The sequence below is a fragment of the Belonocnema kinseyi genome, chromosome 2, assembly GCF_010883055.1.
Source record: "Belonocnema kinseyi isolate 2016_QV_RU_SX_M_011 chromosome 2, B_treatae_v1, whole genome shotgun sequence".
NCBI classification, from domain to species: domain Eukaryota; kingdom Metazoa; phylum Arthropoda; class Insecta; order Hymenoptera; family Cynipidae; genus Belonocnema; species Belonocnema kinseyi.
The window spans coordinates 77806682-77815508 of record NC_046658.1 but is presented as its reverse complement, the minus strand read 5'-3'; positions in this window follow the sequence as shown (position 1 = coordinate 77815508).

Here is an 8827-nt window from a genome sequence, read left to right as displayed (position 1 = left end):
CCCCCCCCCCGTCTTCCTCCCAATACTCTTACGACCTGATCGGAATCCCAAAGAAGATGTGTGATAAATCTAACTCTGATTGGTCAAAAATGAATACCCCCCCATCTGCCATATCCTTTGTATGCCCACCATACTTTTAAGACCTGCTTGGGAGTCCAAATAGTGTGTGTGCCAAATTTGATGACAATTGCTCAAAAACAGTGGATTTGCATAAGAATAATCTATTTTAGGCCAATTGATTATACATATATTGATATACAGTCAATGCTATTTTTCAGTATTTATTAAACGAAAGCTATTATCAATTAAGGATTCGGGTTGCGGTAGGAATCATCTCCAGTGCCTAATCTACACGTGCATACATTTTCAAGTCGATCTATGCAACGGTGTGGACGGTATCGAGCCTCCAAGACACAAATTTAAATTTTATATAGTAAATGACATTTTTTAGTATGTATATCAACTATAACATGTTTCACTGAGGATTGATTTTGTAGGGATGAAAACTGAAATGAATTTCTGTTTTTTTTTTTAACTCACGCATTTTGTTGAAAATGAAAAAATTTTATAGAAAATTCGTCTTTTGGTAAAATACATTCTTCTTGGTTGAAAATTCGTCTATGTGAGTTAGGGGATCATCTTTTTTGTTTCAATTTATCTTTCTTTGTTTACAAATTCTTCTTTTTCTGCTCAAACGTCAACTCTTTTCTTAAAAAACCGACTTTGTAACTTGAAAATTTAACTCTTTTTTTTTTAACTCTTCTATTGGTTGAAAATTCAACTATTTTATTAAAATTCAGTTTTTCAGAGTAAAATTTAACTGGTTCAAAATTAGTTTTGTTGTTTAAAATTAGATTTTTAAACTGAAAACTTGACGTTTTCTTTTTTAATTTTAATTTTTCTTTTTGAAGATTTATGTGTTTGTTTGAAAAAAAATGTTGTAGAAATCATGTTTTTGTCGGAAATTTAACTCCTTTGGCTGTAATTTAACTTTTTTTGTCGAAAGTTTAACTTCTGGGAATGAAAGCTAAAATATTTGGTTGGTATTCCAAGTAATACATTTTTTCGATAATATTGGTCAGTAATTATCAAAAATAATTTAATTAAATTTTTTGATTAGGGAAGTATCACGTGTGTGGACGCTCCCTAATTAGTCACTCTAAAATACTAAAAATGAGAGTGATAATTTCAAATAACTTAAAAGAAGAAGCAGAATTTTAAAACGGGATACATATAACTTGTTCATTATTTATGGAAGCGATTAATGTTTTTTGACGTAGACATACTGTACCGGCTTAGAACCCTGAAAAATCCTGATATGGAACAGATTCTTTTGGAATAGCCTCATATTTCTAGCATTAAGCAACACCTCAATTTCCATATTTTAACTATTCCAAAATCGCTATTCGAAAATAATCAGTTCTATATGAAGGTAATTTGGAAGCACTAAGCCGGCGCGGCGTAGTATGTCTCCGTCTAAAGGCCCAACTGCTTCGGATAAGATTAAAATCGATTTCGGAATAACGGCGACCCGGTCATAATTAGTCGTAAGCGAGATAAGCTCATATAGTATATTGACCACGTACATATCGACCGACCACAGACTCGAGATTAATAGCAAAATTATACCATCGAATGGATTTCGTACGAATCGAAATAGAAGAACCTCGCCTCACACTTCATTAGCATGCCATGTGGGAATCCGTACGAGTCGGATTATCGGCCGATTTATATTCCGGTGTTAAAATTTCGACCTTCAGGGGCGTATATATGTATAATCACTTCTTATTAGATCTGTATTATAAGAAATATTTTATTATTCAAGACATCTAGATTCGTTTTTCACTCTAAAAATATTAACCTGGACTTTAATGTATTTTTATGGATACTTTTACTCTTTCTCCAAGAGAGGGTCCACATACCAAAAAAGATAGATTTTTCACTCTAAAAGATGATTTTTAAAACATAGTAATTAAACTTTCAACAACATTGTGCAAATTGTATATCGAAAAGCGGATTTTTTAACTCACAAAGACGAATTTTTAACCAAGAAGATTAATTTCCTACCAACCAGGTAGATTTCAGCGAAAAATGTGTTGGTAGCCAAAAATGAAATGGTGAAAATTTCAATAAAAAAAATCATTTTCAACCAAAACGATTACCGAATTACTATCCACTTAAATTTGATGAAAAAAGACGAGATTCTAACAAAATATTTAAATCCTCAACATAATAGAAGAATTTGCAATAAACAAGCTTAATCTTATACCTAAATATACAAATTTGCAAGAGAATATTACATTTTTAAAAGTAAAATTCCAATTCTTTGAAAACTGTTGACTCTTGAACCGAAAAAGAAGAATGTTTACAAAAAAAATCATTTTCAATCAAGAAAGATGTATTTTTAAAAAATTGTTGAAGTTTTAACTACAAAAGAGCAAATTTCAATTAAAAAATAGAATCGTTACATTTTTAATGTAAAAACTAATTTTCAATAAAACAACGAATTTTCAACCAGCTTAATTTTTTTTTTAATTTCACTTTCTACCCTAATAAACGAAAGTTGTCTGCTAAGGAATTTAATATTAAACATATAAACAAGAAATTTGAGACAACAAATGGAATAGGTATATTTTTGAATAGAAAAATTAATTTTTAACCATAATCGTAAAATTGAAACAAAGTAATTGAATTCAAAAAAAGTTTAATTCTGTATCAAGGTAGTTGAATTATGAAACAAAAATATAAATTTTCAATGAGCAGGATAAATTTCCTACCCAAATACACGAATTAAAAAAAAAAACATTTAATTGTTTCAATAATCTGAGCTTCATTACTTTTTTCGTCTACTATTCTAAAGTAAATATTTGTCACAAGTTAGAAATCAGAATTTATAAATATAATTGAATATTTTAAAAAATTGATTTTAGACCAGTAGACAAAAAATAGTTATATTCAATTATTCAATAAGTTTAAAACCATAACATAAAAAATGTATTTCATTTTTCAAGCCAAAAAGTTGAATTTTTCACACAACAGTTTAATTATTATTTTGAACCAAATAGTTACTGTTTGCTAGAAGACACACGACAAAATGAATTTACAACGAAACATGTGATAGATTATATATTTTTTTAATTCTAATCTTGAATCGAGATCTGTTAAATTAAAAAAAAAAAGATCAATTTTCAACAAAATATTTAAATTCATAACCAAAATGGATGAGCTTTCAACCAAAAAGAATTATTTTTAAACAGAAAATATCAATTTTTATTTTAAAAAATCTATTTTCCACCATAAGCGAAATATTTACACTTTAAGGAAGAAAGTGATTGCTTAACGAAAATAAGTCTGTTTTTATCCACATAGTTAAATTTTCAATCCTAAAGAGGAATTTTCGACTAAAATGATGAATCTAAAAAAAAACTGTTAAAAAAGAGTGCAACATTCAACCAAAGCGTTGAATTTTGAACTCAATAGTTGAATTTTCAACTAAAAATGAAAAATTTGTAACCAAACTTAAAATAGTTACATATTTAGATTAAAAAATTTAATTCTAAACAAAAAATTAAACAGAATTTTATAAATTAAATAATTTACAAATTAATTATTTATATTAAATTTTTTTTTAATACTTGACTCTTCAAACAAACAGAAAAATCTTTAACAAAGAAATAATTTTTTAAAAAGTAGTTTAATTTTTCACTAAATAGTTGAATGTTGTTTTTCAGTTTTTTCAAATCAAGTCAAACTTAAGTCGAAGCATTTTTACTCGGGTAAGTATGAAATAGTTTTAACTCACCATCCATAGTTTTATTGACAATAATATAGAATTAAATTTGAATTTCATATTTAAGAAAAGTCGAGAGATCAGCTTTAGGGCGACGTGACGTTTTGTGGAGGGTGTGGGCCCTAGTAAAAATGATTCGACTTGAGTTCAACTTGAATTGCCCCCCAATCAAGACATGCTGAAGTCGAAAAGTTCGACTTGAGTATGCCTCAGTTTTGAGACGGAGCCAGACTTCAATTTATGTCTTGGAAACAATTTTCTATGTCTTGAAGACATAAATTTATCTATTGAGTCAAATTTGTATGACTCCAACACGAGCGGTTTATAACTTCGAGTGTATACCTGTCCTAACAAATAGGGTCATTCTGACTGTCATAAAACCTAATCTTTGTTAATGATTAAACATATATTCAATCAGCTCATTTATGGATTTACATTTGTATTATACTTGTTTGATGATGATACTGAAAATGTGTTTGACCCACCGATTCTGATTTTTTTAAATGAAAAACAACTAATTTAATAATTGGAGATTTTTCATTCATCAATTTCAATCTTATTTATGACCCGAAAAAGGTTCGACCATGTCAAACAAGAGAAGACTCGTCATGAGACAAGTAAACGTCGTCTTAGCTAAGACAATGCTCGACTTGAGACAAGTAATTGTCATTTTACTTGCCGTGGCCATAAAAGTAAGACGAAGGCCTATGTCTTGACTCAGTTTTGAGACGCAGCCAGACATCCATGTCTTGGAGACGACCTCAAGACATAACCAAGTCGAACTCAAGTCGAAACATTTTTACTCGGGTGGGGGGGGGGGTATAATGTCGAAAATAGTCATAAATAAAGGGTGACTCAAAAATCACTAAAAATATCGTCACGTATTTTAGCATAGTTTAGAATTAATTTTGCCAAAAAAATATTTCAAAGTAGTTTTAGCATTTTTGAAAATTACTGCTGCAGGAGCAGTAAATATTTCCGATGTCAAGTGTACGTTTACGTCTTTGAATATTTTCCAAGGCAAAAAATATTCATTAATTTTGATATAAATAAAAAAGAACAGGCGAATTTAAGATGAATTCCAGGAAGTTCAAGACGAATTGATGAAAATTCAAGATATATGCGACTTCAAGATAAATTAAAGCGAATTGAAGATTCTCTATTTCATCAGATTTTACAGGTCGCTAAAATGTCAACCTGTAGTTTTATCGTCCATTCCGACTTCCTACTTTCTTCGCTATTAGAGGCGCCCATAACGCTGATGAAGCTTTATGAAAAAATCGACATGTCGTAAAATTTGGACCGAGTGTCATTAAGTCCTATCGTTTGACTCACGTTTCTAGAGAAATTTGAAAAACACCTGCCGAGATCAGTAACGACATTCAAGGAAGTATTAATCTTATCTCCTTGCAGTGTTCGCCATATAACATTTTATATTTATTGCTTCTCTTACCCATAGTCGAATTTAAGGGAGATCCCAACTTCAGTATCTGTGGAGAAGGAGGTCAGCTAGGAATGTTATAGCCTTAAGGCTTTAATGTCATTGACCCTAATTTCAATCGCTCACACTTGTTGTATATAAAAATAATATTTATATGATCCGTACAAATTTACGATTATGAAAAAACTGTCTAAATTAGCGACTATTTAATTGCTTTCAGTAGGAAACTTATGTTTTGACTCTTAAAATATATTCAACCTTCCAAGACTTTATTTGTTCAGAAAAAGTTTCAATATATCGCAAAAGAATTCTCAGTTGGAGAGCACCCAAAAACTACGTGAGGCGATTTATGCCGAATATTTACTGTTTCTTTTAAGGAAAAGTTTGACTAACAAAAATAATTAGATTAAAAGTACTAAAACTAAGAGCTAAGTCCAACATATTTTGATATGTTATACCAAAAGTGTTAAACAAACAGCTGCATTTTCAATCAAAATGATGAATTTTCGACTAGAAAAACCTAATTTTCAAATAAATTATTACATTTTCGACTAAAAATACCATTTTCAAGAAAAAAATTGAATAGATAAAATCTTAGTGACCACACTTCTGCAGAGTGACACACATTGGTCCAAAGGACCCAGGGGACAAAATTCGCCATAAAAAAAATTGAATATTTTTACTTGAACATTTTTTTAGAACTTCTCAAGAAGTAACTTTAAAATATCATGTAGGTCGTATTGCCAAAAATTATATTTAAATATACTTTAAAAAATTTTGAAGTCCAAAAAGTATTTAAAAAAACATTTTTTATTTAAAAATTAATAACTTTTTTAATTTTCCAAATGTAGGGCTAAGAACTGAGGTACGTCTTCTCCAGATGTACCACTTTAAAAAAATAGTATTTCAGTAGATTATTCAAAGGTATATTTATTTTGAGGAATGAATGCCGGAAAAATGGGAAAAAATGAATCATGCGTTTTTGTCAAAATACTCTATTGTATTATTTGTTATTAAAAATAATTCTATAAAATATTGATGAATTCTTGAAATTAAACATAGCAGGCATGAAATTAAGAAAAAATCAAGTGATCTTCCTTTTATTGTATGTTACTGCAATCATTATACATGGAGACGTTGGCAAACAGCACAATGTGAAACCGTATCTCGTCACTCCACAAAAAATCATCGTTTTAAAACGCTACATGTCGTTTAAAAGCATTTTTACATTTCCAAATATACTTTTTATACTTTATTATTTAATTTGAAGTCGATATACGATCAAATAAAAATTGACTCCAAAAATCACGTGCGAACGTTCTGACCACACTTGGGTAGAAAGGACTCAACTCATTTTTAAAAAGCTGCTAAAAATTAACTAAAAGTCCCAGTGGCATGCTAAAAGTCCTGAAGCGTAGTTAATCTCTTTAAATATCGACGACTGTTGCAATAGACTTGCTCCCTTTGCATTAAGGTACTTAAAATTTCATTTCAAAAGACCTATGGGTCACGAAGACTCATGTGTGGTCACTGAGTTTAAGTTAAAAACATAATTTTTAATCGCGACACATAAGGCTACTTTTAGCTAACAAAAATAATTAAGATAGATGATGTAATCAAGTAATAGATTGGCGTTGATCACAAATCATTAACAAAATATTTAAATTTGCATCCAAAAAGGAAGAATTCTGAACCAACAAAAAAAATAGTATACCTCTCAAGCATAAATAATTTACTTTCAAACAGAAGATTTTCTTATTATTTTTGGATTTTATTATAGCTTCCTCGTAATTCAGTTCGCATTCAAGCAGAAAAACTAGTGAAAGAGTGGAATAGGGGAAAGGTTATAAGGTCTGCGATAAATAAATAGGAATGCTGATAATTTGTAGACTCAAGAATAATAGTTTAAAGAAACATCAAACTTTATTTTTGATACTTTGCAAACATTATGTTAATTTTAAGATTCATTTTATTTTTTGAACGCTAGGATATTTCAGGATATTCAATTAATGTTCAAGGATATCCTGCGAATATCCTACGAATACCAGCTGAATATTTTGGAGACATATCCCTACAGGGCATAAATCCTATATCCTCGGGATACCCTTAATGCATCCTTGGATACAAGGAGGTAAATCTAGTTTGAAAAATTGGGGATCATTGTTAGAAATAGGTAACTCAGTCTAAGGAAAGTGAAGCAATTCATTTTCACGTTGGGCCATCTAAGAAAGGTTAATGTACAAATATTAGGAGTACGAATTAAATGGTTCAGACTGAACGCTCGTTGCTAGTGTAACGAAAGGCTCGACCGTAGGGGACTGAGTGTAAAAACGCGTGTGGAGTCGGATGTAGATTAGAGGAACGAAAGGAAGATCGAATTATAAGAAAAATAAGAAAAATAAACGGAGATTCTGATATAAGTTTCAAATGTAAGTCAGGTGTTGTAGAATCGTCGATGGACATTCCAGTAATGCATCTCGAAATAGATGATGGAATATAATGATAAAGTTGCAAAAAAATCATTTAATTATAATAACTGCACTTAATTTATTTAGTAAATTATGTAATTGCACGTACGGTCACTTACAAACATTATCGAACGCTCAAACGCTATGAAACATCGCACCCGCTGGGGATCGAACACCCTACCGGCCTATCTGAATAACCTAAAACCTCCTAAGCATATGCCCGATGTTCTAGCTAATTTTCTAACAGCTAATGTTTGTGCATATTTAAAAAGTAAAAGAATGCACATTATGTGATATAATAAATAGTGTAATAGTATAATGAATTGCAAACATAGGTAAGTGAAGTAAACGATGTTCATTAAAAATATTTAATTTTATTCCTGGAACAATATTTAAAGGCTTGCAGTATATATAATTAGATAAGGATCGAAAACGAAATATTTTAGGAGAGCGAAATAACATTTCGTAAGATCGAAAACAGCCTATAAAGATAAAAACAAAAGTTACTCCCGAGCTGAAATGTCTCTGAATTAAAACCAAAAGTAGGATTAAACAAAATTATCCAGTTCCGAGAAATAAAACGTAGAAGTTTACAATCACAAAGAGACAGAAAGAACTTATTCCTTTTAGATATTAAGTAGCTTAATTGGGAGAATTAAATACTTCCAAGTAAATCATTCAAGAATTACCCGTTTCAAATTTTGGATGATTTGAAAATCATTTTTAAACAAAGACTGAAAATATATTTTTCAATTTTAAAACATAATGAAAACTTGTTCTCGAAATATGAGGAGGCTAAATAAGAATAAAAACAGAGTTTATAGAAAAAGCTCTTGCGGGAAAATAAAGATTTAGTGTAGAAGCATAGCACTGTAACAGTTATAAAAGTTATAAAAGTGGCTTTTAGTAGAAATTGAAGATTAAAGATTTTAGGTTGGAATTTGATTATAATAATGTAAAATATAAATCACACGAATGGAAAAAATACGATGCTTACAAGTGCAATGGAGAATGGCGCGAACTCGTGAACTACACAGGCCGACAAAATTTGACAAAGGTCCGGAACCAGAGACCAGACCTAGTATACCCGAAGGTTTTTGCTGCGCTGAATCCGAATCCGACCTCAGA